The 10,616-nt window shown below is 44.8% G+C and overlaps 1 long non-coding RNA gene across 1 annotated transcript; it reads left to right on the forward strand.

Annotated features, from left to right (window-relative positions):
- The first annotated feature begins 1,001 nt into the window (after positions 1-1,001).
- On the forward strand, positions 1,002-4,567 carry LOC123573668 (uncharacterized). Its single transcript, XR_006698397.3, has 2 exons — positions 1,002-1,597; positions 3,359-4,567. It is a non-coding gene; the product is annotated as an uncharacterized lncRNA (long non-coding RNA).
- The last annotated feature ends 6,049 nt before the right edge of the window (positions 4,568-10,616 follow it).

A 10,616-nucleotide genomic window follows, 5' to 3' on the forward strand; every position in this document is an offset into this window, starting at 1 on the left:
TAATGATGCTGTTAAGAACTCAGGTCTTATTGATCGTTCTCTTTCACTGTCATTAGAATATTGGCTTCTGTATTCTCCGTCATTGCCTCTTGATCTCAAGATGGTTGCTGTAGCTCCAGATAGCATCTCTGCATCCAAGGCACATAATATACAAAAGTCTTTTCCTGGCAACTTTTTAAAAAATTTGGAACAGAAAGCCCCCGTCAGAAGACTTCTTATATTTCATTGGCCATCAATAAGTCACATGCTCACTCTTATATCCATCAGTGGCCAAAAGAAGAGATTACCGTGACAAGTCTGTGATTCTTCTGTCAGGGCTGGGGAAGGGCCTGCGAGAGATTAAAGGAGCAGGGTTCTGTAAGCCAGGAAGAAAGAATACCTGTTAGGTGGGCAGTGGACGATGGCTAGATAGAAGCTAAGAGGGATGGTTGATAAGGGTGTGAGGTGGCTGCTTGGAAGGGTACCAGGTACCTGCTTTGTCCTAACCATGTCAGAATTCGAGCAAGCTGTCATCTTTATTAGAGAACTGAGGAGTTAGAAGTGAAGATTAGAAATACAAAACATACAGACAGTCATGTAATAGGGTTAAAACCAGAAGTGTCAACTCTGAGCCAAAGTAAGCTAAAGCCTGTGGTGTGTCAGATGCTGGAACAGGAGCCCGAAGTCCATGTTGGGGCCCAGGTGGAGGGAATAGAATTCTGCTGAGTGCCTGGTTTCTGGCTGTGGCTCCTGCCTCATGGGAGTTTAGGTTACATTTAGAGCTGGCAAGCAGTTTACAGCAGGTGTGGCAATCTCCAGGCCCTTAGATAGCTAGTTAACTCTGGGCATGAACACAGTCTTGCAGGGGCTAGCAGATTCCAAGCATCAAACTAGAGACGGGAGAGGGACAATTTAGGGCCAAGCAGGGAAATTGGCAAGAGTCCCAGGCCCAGGAGGAGCCCGATTTCCTGGGCAGTTACCAAAATCGGAGCTTGGGAACAAGGCTTAAGAGGTGAAACCCTGTTATTTAGGGTTGGAGGCAGCCTGGAATTGGGGAATTAGGAGCTCTTTGACTAAAATTGAGACTTTAGGGTGGAACTATCAGCCACTGCTACTTGGTGCAAGACCCCAGAGTGGGCTGAAGTCAAAGGCTTCCTGCCTCAGTATGGGCTTGATCCTGAGGATTGGAAATTAGCCTGAACCTACTCCATATGGATCAGGGGTTTCCTGTTGGGGCAGGAGAAGAAAGGATGTAGCTTCATAGGAGATACATACAAGAGCTCTTTTGGAGATGGCATTTATAGGGCTTGGAAGGAAGACAATGCTGAAGGGTGAGCCTAGCTGGCTGGCTTTACCTAAAATATGGAATACAGAAAGAGTAAGAATTGTTGACGCTACAACGCCTTGGGTCTGAGCCTGTGAGTACATAGGGCATCTAGGAGGAGATGTTAGTGATTGATTATATGCGACTAGGACGTGGGAGATCTCTACAGCCAGAAATAAAGACTGGAGCCATCCACATCGGGATCAGGATGGAGTGAGATTGCGAAGGAGAGGGCGTTGGGAGTTCGGCACATTGTTTCTGTGTATGCGCCACGAAGGAGAAGCCGCTCCAAGGGTGATATTTATTTCCATTTTATTTTATTGCTTTTTCCCAGATTCCTCAGATTTCTGGTTGATTCTTCTTTCCTAGTGTTTTTCATCTATAACCAGTTTCTCCAAAATAGCTCCTTCCTTCCTTCCTTCCTTCCTTCCTTCCTTCCTTCCTTCCTTCCTTCCTTCCTTCCTTCCCTCCCTCCCTCCCTCCCTCCCTCCCTCCCTCCTTCCCTCCTTCCCTCCTTCCCTCCTTCCCTCCTTCCTTCCTTCCTTCCTTCCTTCCTTCCTTCCTTCCTTCCTTCCTCTCTCTCTCTTTCTCTCTCTCTCTCTTTCTTTTTTGACGGAGTTTCACTGTTGTTGCCCAGGCTGGAGTGCAGTGGCATGATCTTGGCTCACTGCAACCTCCAGCTCCTGGGTTCAAGCAATCTTCCTGCCTCAGCCTCACAAGTAGCTGGGATTACAGGCTTCCACCACCACGCCCGGCTAATTTTTTGTATTTTTATATTTTTAGTAGAGACGAGGTTTCACCGTGTTGGCCAGGCTGGTCTTGAACTCCTGTCCTCAGGTGATCTGCCTACCTTGGCCTCCCAAAGTGTTGGGATTACAGGCGTGAGCCACCACACCCAGCCTGTGTTTTCTTAAATGCTTAAAAAGCTTATTTAGATTCTTCAAGGAGAAAAAAAATTTTTTTTGGAGAATGCCATCTTTTCCATCCTTAAGACAAGGATGTGTGCTTATTATTCTTTATGATGATCATTTATAGTAATTGATACTTATGAGATTTCTTTTTTAAAAAAGTCAAAAGGGCCAGGTGTGGTGGCTCACACTTGTAGTCCCAGCACTTTGGGAGGCCGAGGCAGGTGGATCACTTGAGGTCAGGAGTTTAAGACCAACCTGTCCAACATGGTGAAACCCCGTCTCTACTAAAAATACAAAAATTAGCCAGCTTGGTGGCTGTAATCCCAGCTACTTGGGAGGCTGAGGCAGGAGAATTGCTTGAACCCGGGAGGCGGAGGTTGCAGTGAGCCGATATCGCACCACTGCACTCCAGCCTGGGTGACAGAGTAAGACTCCATCTCAAAAAAAAAAAGAAGAAGAACATGTTGCCACCTTCTCCTCCATTCTTTCATCATGTGGCAAATGGGAGAAAGGTTGAGACAAAGGATGACGCTGTCTTATCATACTCACATCAAGGTTAATTCTAGGTTGAACGATCTGACCACACCCTGCACCTTGGAAGCAGCATTCTCTTCAGCCATGGAAGGTTCTTTTTTTCTGTATTTAGTTAGAGGTGGAACTTTTAAGATTTATGTTAATAAGGAAGATGAAATTAATTGAAACCTATTTAATAAAATGAATGGTTTTGTAAGTTGGTATAAGGGTGCGTCAGCATAAGTAGTAGAGAGTAGAAAGCTATAAGTTCTTAATGGTCAAAATGGTCAAGTTGTTATTCAGACTTGTGATTTTAGGGTATGGCTGTCAACTACTTTTTCAAACATATATGACAAATGTAAAGTACTTCCCAGAACTGAGGTCGAAGCTGCAGATAAGGTGAGCAAGTCATTTACTGATGAACCCGGGACACTTTGGAGAGGGAAAGGCAGTCAGGAATGATTGCACACAGGACATTTCTGGGCAGAGTGGGACTTACGGTCACCCTAGTTCTAGACCTCAGCACTGGTTCCCAGATCCCATATTTCAAGGTGAAACGAAATCACAGTGAGGCATTTATTTCTTGTTCTGGCATCTAAGTTGAAGGACTGTTCTCTTCTATAAAATACAGGTGGCTCAAGGTCCTGGAAATACCGGAAGGAGATTGTCTTCATTGTCAGGCCTTCCCCTTGCATTTCAAGTCAGGTGACGGCGTTTGGAGACTGCACTGAGCGGATTCAGGGCCCGGCCCCGTCGGTCCTTAATGACTTCAATGTGGGCTTTTAATCTCCTGCCCAAGTGTTATCTTACTTGCCCAGACAAGTCGTTCACCACTACAGGAGAGTGTGGGAAAATTAACACTGCCAGAGCAACCAGGGAAGGGAAGAAATGTCTGAAGGTAGAAATGAATTGCATTAGGATTTATTTTAATGCAGCCTGGAAACACACAACTTTAAATCTCTGGGCTGCTTAAGGAGATCCCACACCTTTCCTTGGAGGGAAAAAGAAAAAGAGGATTGAAAAATATACAGAGTACAGCTATCTTTAATGTTTGAGTTAGCTATCAGGAAACTCGGAATAGTGAATGTAATAAAATGTTGACAGCAGTTTCACTTAACATGCGGTAACTCTGGACTAGAACGACGTCTTTGGCACCAAAGGAAATCAAGAGAATAAAAGCAGCAGTTGTCAGGATTTGAAGTAAGCCACAGATTATTACCATCTGTACATTTTACAGACCTCTTGCAAAAACCAGAAACCCAGGACCCAGACTGGAGTGTAAGTATATTGAACTCTGGGGTGTGTTGTTAGATGGAGGAAACTCAGAAATTGGTCTGAATTTTTAAATACAATACTTCATAAAACCTGACTATTCTGTTCTGGCGATGTTAGAATTTGTCTATAATCTGAAACATCAGATTTATTTGGAGGGATTACTTGTATGTCTCATGTGGGATATCCCATTGTTTCAAACCTTTACTATACCAAGCCTTCATACTTCCGTGATTTCTCTGTAAATGTAGAATTCTCTGTAAATTGCTCTCTGATTCCAGATTGTTTTTTTGTGGTGGGTTTTGTGTTCTTTCCTGAAACTTGTGGAAAGGTCATCACGAAACACATATAAGTGTCTTGAATAATGAATTGGTTCATCACTGCCATAGATCACTTAGCTTGGACTTTTCTATTATTCTTGAGAAGGTATTTTTGATGAGCCTGCATTAAATATCAGTAGTTTTCGCCCAGTGTTTATTTGACATTGTAACTTGGGCCAATGGTTAGATTCCCTACAGCTGAGACTCATAGATAGAGACTAAACATAAAACATGCAAGTTTCACATCATGTCTTTGTGTGTGTCTGTGTGTTTTAATCAGGGCTTATATTTGTTCAGAGATATTAGACCTGAACTCCTAAACTCTAGCCCTTGAAAAACTAGATTCATGGTAGCGGGGAGGGGGGATGGTGAGTTTATTATTTTTTATAAAAAGTAAAAGTGTTTTAAAATAACAAGTGATGAATAAGAGAGGCCCATTTATCTAAAATGTTTACATAAAAATAGAGTCACATCCTATGTAAATGGGACTGTTAGGTAAATTATTTGACATCTCGTGGAGAAATAGAAACTTTCTCATAAATGGTTTTGATATAGAGCACTGAAAATAAAATTTAATGGAATCATTTCAACTTAAAAATGACAATTAATGACAGATTGGAGAAGTCAGCCAATTATCACTTAGTGCTTTTCTATCCAACACATATGGAAGATTGCTTATAAACAGGGAATGTTTTTTTAACATGCATATGAATTTAGTATAATATTTGTCAATTCTTAGCTAGTTTGGCAACATTAAAATCTTAGATCTTTGATACTTAGACTAGTCTCTTGAATATGAAACGTTCCATAGATAGATTTGTTCATTCTCTGCAACCCCTGAATCTTAATGTTTAAACAAGAAACTCTTCACCCCGATATTTTTCTCTGGTAACCTAAGATTCACAGAATGATATAACACAGAGTATTTGGCCAAATTAAAATCAGGGAAGGTGCAAATAACAGAATTAATTCCCACATCTGTCGAATATGAGGTTAGCAAGTAAGTTAAATCACATGCATTACGTTGAGTGCTTAATTCTGAAAGCTACTCATCCAAGTGTTCACTTTGAAATTTAATTGTGCGTATTTGTGTCTCTTCTCCTGAAGGGTGCTCTTCTGTTAGGGCATCCCATGCCATTTTTTAAAACTAATGGTGCAGATTCTTTTAGTTCATAGGCTCGTCTTGGGGGAGTAATGTTGGCATGTGTGAAAGGGGCCGTGGGCCTTTCTGGACACTTGGGTCCTGTTTGATAAATTATTGCTTCAGTACGCTAAATGGACCCCAGTGTCCTAGAAACATTCACATCATTTCCACATGTTCACTTATTTTTCCTGGAAAGTGTAACTTACGACAAGGGTAGCTTGGAAATCCAAGCTTGTTATGGAAGAAAAATGAATGGTCGTCTATTTGGCATACGTTTTGAAAATATCCTCAGTGTGGGAAAATCTTTTGTGAAGTTTATTATGAACATGTTTATAGTATACTTTTAAAAATGTATATTTAAGCATCTTAAGACTTAAGAAAGTGCTTAGTAGGCATAGTTGATTTCTTCTATTGCAACAACACACGTGAGCAAGCAAGAAGATTTGATGCAGCGGAAGGTATGGTTGGAATGATGTGTTGAGGAATGTTAATGATTTGTCTGGAAGCGTGCAAATGTGGGGCAAGTGCAGGCCCTTCACTTCCATCCTGGCTTCCTTTTGAAGTGACATGTGGCATTTTGGCTGCCTTGTGATGCTACTTTGATAGGAATCTTCTGCCTGTGGTGCACATTCGGAGGATGCTCTGGGCGCAGCTGCTCTGGTTTGGGTCGGGAGTAGGGCAGGCTTTGCTGAAGCTGGCAGCTGCCCTGGCCAGCCTCCTCTGGGTTTGCTTCCAGCCTAGGTCTCACTCCGGCCTGGTGGTAGCATCTTGCTGCAGGGATGGACCCCTCAGAAACATCCTAAGTGCGTACCCTGGGGTCTCAAACAGGCTGGTCACAGGATTGTAGGACACTAGGGCCCATTTAGTGTATCGAAGCAATAATTTATCAAATAAGACTCAAGTGTCCAGAAAGGCCCATGGCCCCTTTCACACATGCCGACGTTACTCCCCCAAGATTAGCCTATGAACTAAAAGAATCTTCACCATTAATTAAAGAAATGGTGTGGGCTACGCTAACAGAAGAGCACCTTTGGGAGAAGAGATGCAAATACGCACAATTAATTGCAAAGTGAACACTTGGATGAGTAGTTTTCAGCATTAAACGCTTAAAGTAAGGTGTGTGATTCAACTTACTTGCTAACCTTGTATTCGACAGGTGTAGGAATTAATTCTGTTATTTCCACCTTCCCTCATCAGTCTCCATCCAAACTGAAGGGCATGTCGGGGATCTGCCTCCAAAGCCTTGTCTAAAAGCTGTCCCTGCTCTCAGCCACCTGCCCCCGGCTGACTGCAGCTAATGGTAGGGTGGTTCATGTGAACATCACTTTGCAGTTAGCTGTCTCGGACCCCGGGGGATGACAGCTCCCTCGCCCAAGAATAATGGGGTGTTTTGTTGTTATGGAAGAAGGGAAGGGAGATGTGAAAGTGCTAGTTGATAAAAATTGGGGTTTTTTTCAGTAGTGTCTGTTTAATAGTGCATATATATTAATGTATATAGCTTTATTTTTTTTTGACACTTACCCTATGGGATCAAAACAGTCAGCTACCAAGTCTTATTGAGAATTTACTTTGGAAAGTCTTGGAGATTTGGTCTGTGGCATCTGACTGAGGAGAGAGGACTTGTGAAGCAGCAGGGAGGGAGATGAGTGGATAATTAGAGCTAAATCGTGTGGTAGAGGCTGGGAGGGGGTCTGGAGGGGTTTGGAGGACAGGAAGATCAAATGAGCCTTCCTCTCCCTTCTCTAGGGTAATCCTTCTGCCTGGTAGGATTGGTTGCCCCGTAGGACTGGTTATCCCACAGGACTGGTTATCCCACAGGACCGGTCATCCCGCAGAACTGGTTATCCTGCAGGACTGATTATCCTGCAGGTCTGGTTAACCCACAGGACTGGTTGCCTCGTAGGACTGGTCGTCCCATAGGACTGGTCATTCCGCAGGGCTGGTTATCTCACAGGACTGGTTGCCTCGTAGGACTGGTCATCCCACAGGACTGGTCATTCCGCAGGACTGGTGATCCCACAGGACTGGTTATCCTGCAGGACTGGTTATCCCACAGGACTGGTTATCCCACAGGACTGGTTAACCCACAGGACTGGTTGCCTCGTAGGACTGGTCATCCCTCAGGACTGGTCATCCCGCAGGACTGGTCATCCCGCAGGACTGGTTGCCTCGTAGGACTGGTTGTCCCACAGGACTGGTCATCCCGCAGGACTGGTTATCCCATTGAAGGCGGTGCCACCGCTGCCTGGATTCCCAGCCTCCCACATGCGGACATGTGCAGGTCATCTCCAAATTTGAGGTTCTGCCCGATTCAGCTTCTTAGTCTACTTGTTTTACCTCTTCACCACGTAACTTAAAAGATGTTCTGCTTCCATTCCTTTTATCTTCTTACCCCTTACCTCTGGCGTCCTTCCCACCTCCTGAATCCCGGGCAGCTGGGGAATGGAGGAAGCTTCCCCCAGCCCTGCCTCCTCCTTCGGCTCGGTGCCAGTGCTGCTGGTGTCCTTGTCTGCTCTGCAGTCCCCTGCCTTGGCTTCTGGAAAGCTGCTCTGTCCTTGTTTGCATCGACGCTGTTGGTGGCACAGCTCCTTCCCATGCCTCTGAGGGAGAATCCTGATATCCCCAGGATTCAGTCCTGCCCATCCTCCTGCTCTCTCCCTGGGATAATGATAATTCATCCACTCTTGTCTCCCTACAGGAGTCAGTCATTCACTTCTCAAACATTTGTCGAGTACCTTTTATACCCCGGGAACTGATCCAGGCATTGGAGTAGAAGGATGAGGCCAAAAACTGGGTCGCTGCCTCCTGGAGTCCGCAACAAGGAAGGGGGCAGTAAACAGGCCTCCCCAGCACAGCCGGAAGGACAGCCCCTGGGGAAGTGCAGGCTCCCTGGGGGACCTCAGGGGGGTGCCATGCCTGACCTCAGTGCACAGCCCTATCCCTAAGCCCTCACTTCCCCTCAGCCCCCGGATGACCTGTCCACACTTCAGACAAAGCAGGTCCACAGGGAAACCCACAATCTGTTCCTCTAAGCTAAGTGCCCTGCTGCTGGCCCGTTCCTGACACTGTGACCCGCGTCTCCCACCTTATGCTGGCTGCAAGCCTGGGAGTCCCACTACAGCTCTAGTTTCCTTCAGATCCTTACCGCTTCAGCCACCCACCCGGCAGCTCTTCTGCTGTCGTTGCACTCAGCTCTGCTTCCAACTTTCCATTCCTGTTGCCTCTGCCTGCGGCCAGAGCCTCCCTGCCTCATTCCCACGCTGTTTCATATTTATAGATGGGGTATTTACTTCCTCAGAGATTTAAAAAAATTACCCAAGTGGTTCATGTTCATGTTGGAAAATAATTAGAAAATATAGAGAAAGAGAAAGAAGGAAGGAAGGAAGGAAGGGAGGGATGGGAAAACCACACATTTCACCATTCAGATAATGTCCCTATTGATGCTTTGATAGTTATCCCTCTAGACTTTTTCCCATGTATCTATTGAAATATCCTCATCTATACAAATGTGAAAAATGTCTTACAAATAATGATTATGTTATCTGTATTGTTTTGTAGTTGACTTCTTTATACTTAGCTTCTATGATTGCTTTTCCATATCTAGAAATATGATAATTTTTTTCATGGCTGCATAATTTTTGGAAGCAATTTGCCCCTTAATCTCTATGTCATTTCAGTGTATTGTACACACCGCCCCAAGTCATCCTCACACTTGATTGTTCTTGCTGCTCTTCTGCTGAAAAGCATAGGCAGCTCCTCTGTCCCTCCGCCACCCCGCCCCACATTCTTCTATGGGAATGGTTTTGTGCCTGTCTCAGTCTTCAGGATGCTTTCTCTCCTCTGAATAAGATCTGTTATTTGGTCCAAGCTTGGTAGCTGTCATAGGCTACACATTGGGATTAGGAGGGGCAGTTCCTGGGATCCCAGGGTGCCTTATTCATTGCCGCACTCCTGCTGTGGCCCATTCTCTCTCTCCCTCTCCCCAGTGTTTCAGGGTGTCATGTGCTGCCAGGTCTTGGGACTGAAGAGGCGGCCAAAGTGCCTCTGAACTCCAGCTCCTCCTGCGGTAGGGTGGATACAGCCATGTAAACAGACAAATGCAATAGGGCGAGGTCAAGAAAGGGTGTCCATCCGGGTGACATTGGAGCTGGTCTTGCCCTGTGACAGGCACTTACGGAGCTCAGTTGGCAGTGATCGAAGAGGATGACAGCGGGCATTTCAGGGGTGGCGGGGGGACTGGGGGCGGTGGGCAGCCTGGGAAGGGCAGGGGCCAGCTGGTGGGTGTTGGTGTGGCTTGGCATGACAGAGGCAGTGGGGCCAGGGCATGAACAGGCTTACAGAACCATCTGCACTCACCCGCTGGACAGTTTTGGTGAGACAAAGTAAATGGTGACGCACAGAAGGCCAGCATGGCCCTTGCATGCAGGGAACTCGTCACTGAAACCATGATAAATTTCTGTATTTTTATGATTTTGATACCACAAGTCAAATCCTGAAACCCACACGTCAGTGGGGTGAAATGATCTTACTGAACTGAATGGATCTTTGTTTTCTATTATACCAAAGACTGCAAAGACTTTTGATACCTAGGACTTTATTTTCCTTGTCACCATATTCTTTATATTAGGATTTGTTCATGTCAGTTATGTTTACTGACAGATTAGATTAGATTAGATATTTACTGACAGAATTTACTGGCAGATTGGAATGTGTGCGTGTGTATGTATTTGTCAATATATTAAAACTAGTCAAAAAGTCTCTTTGCTATTTAAAGATAATATATAATTCTGCAGTTAAATATCTGTATCCCTTTAAAATCATATTCTTTTTTTTACTGATGTCTACCTATTTAGGATGTAGTTCACTGTGAATTTTTAAATCAAAGAAAATAACTTGTTCCAGTTTTTGAAAAGGGAGACGAGGAATTATTTCAGCTTCACAAATAGAACACGGTGCTTTATGCTGTGAGGGACTTTCTACTGGGGCCAGCCTCATCATTACACAGAAAAGGAAACAGGGGCCCTCAAAGGTGAAGCAATTTGCTTAAAATGACATAGCTAATTAGCGACCCAGCCAAAACCCAAATCCAGGACTTCTGGCTTTCAGTGCTGTGACCTTCCCACTACTCCATGCTGCCAGCTGGCTCAAAACAA

The sequence above is a fragment of the Macaca fascicularis genome, chromosome 5 (genome assembly GCF_037993035.2).
Source record: "Macaca fascicularis isolate 582-1 chromosome 5, T2T-MFA8v1.1".
NCBI classification, from domain to species: domain Eukaryota; kingdom Metazoa; phylum Chordata; class Mammalia; order Primates; family Cercopithecidae; genus Macaca; species Macaca fascicularis.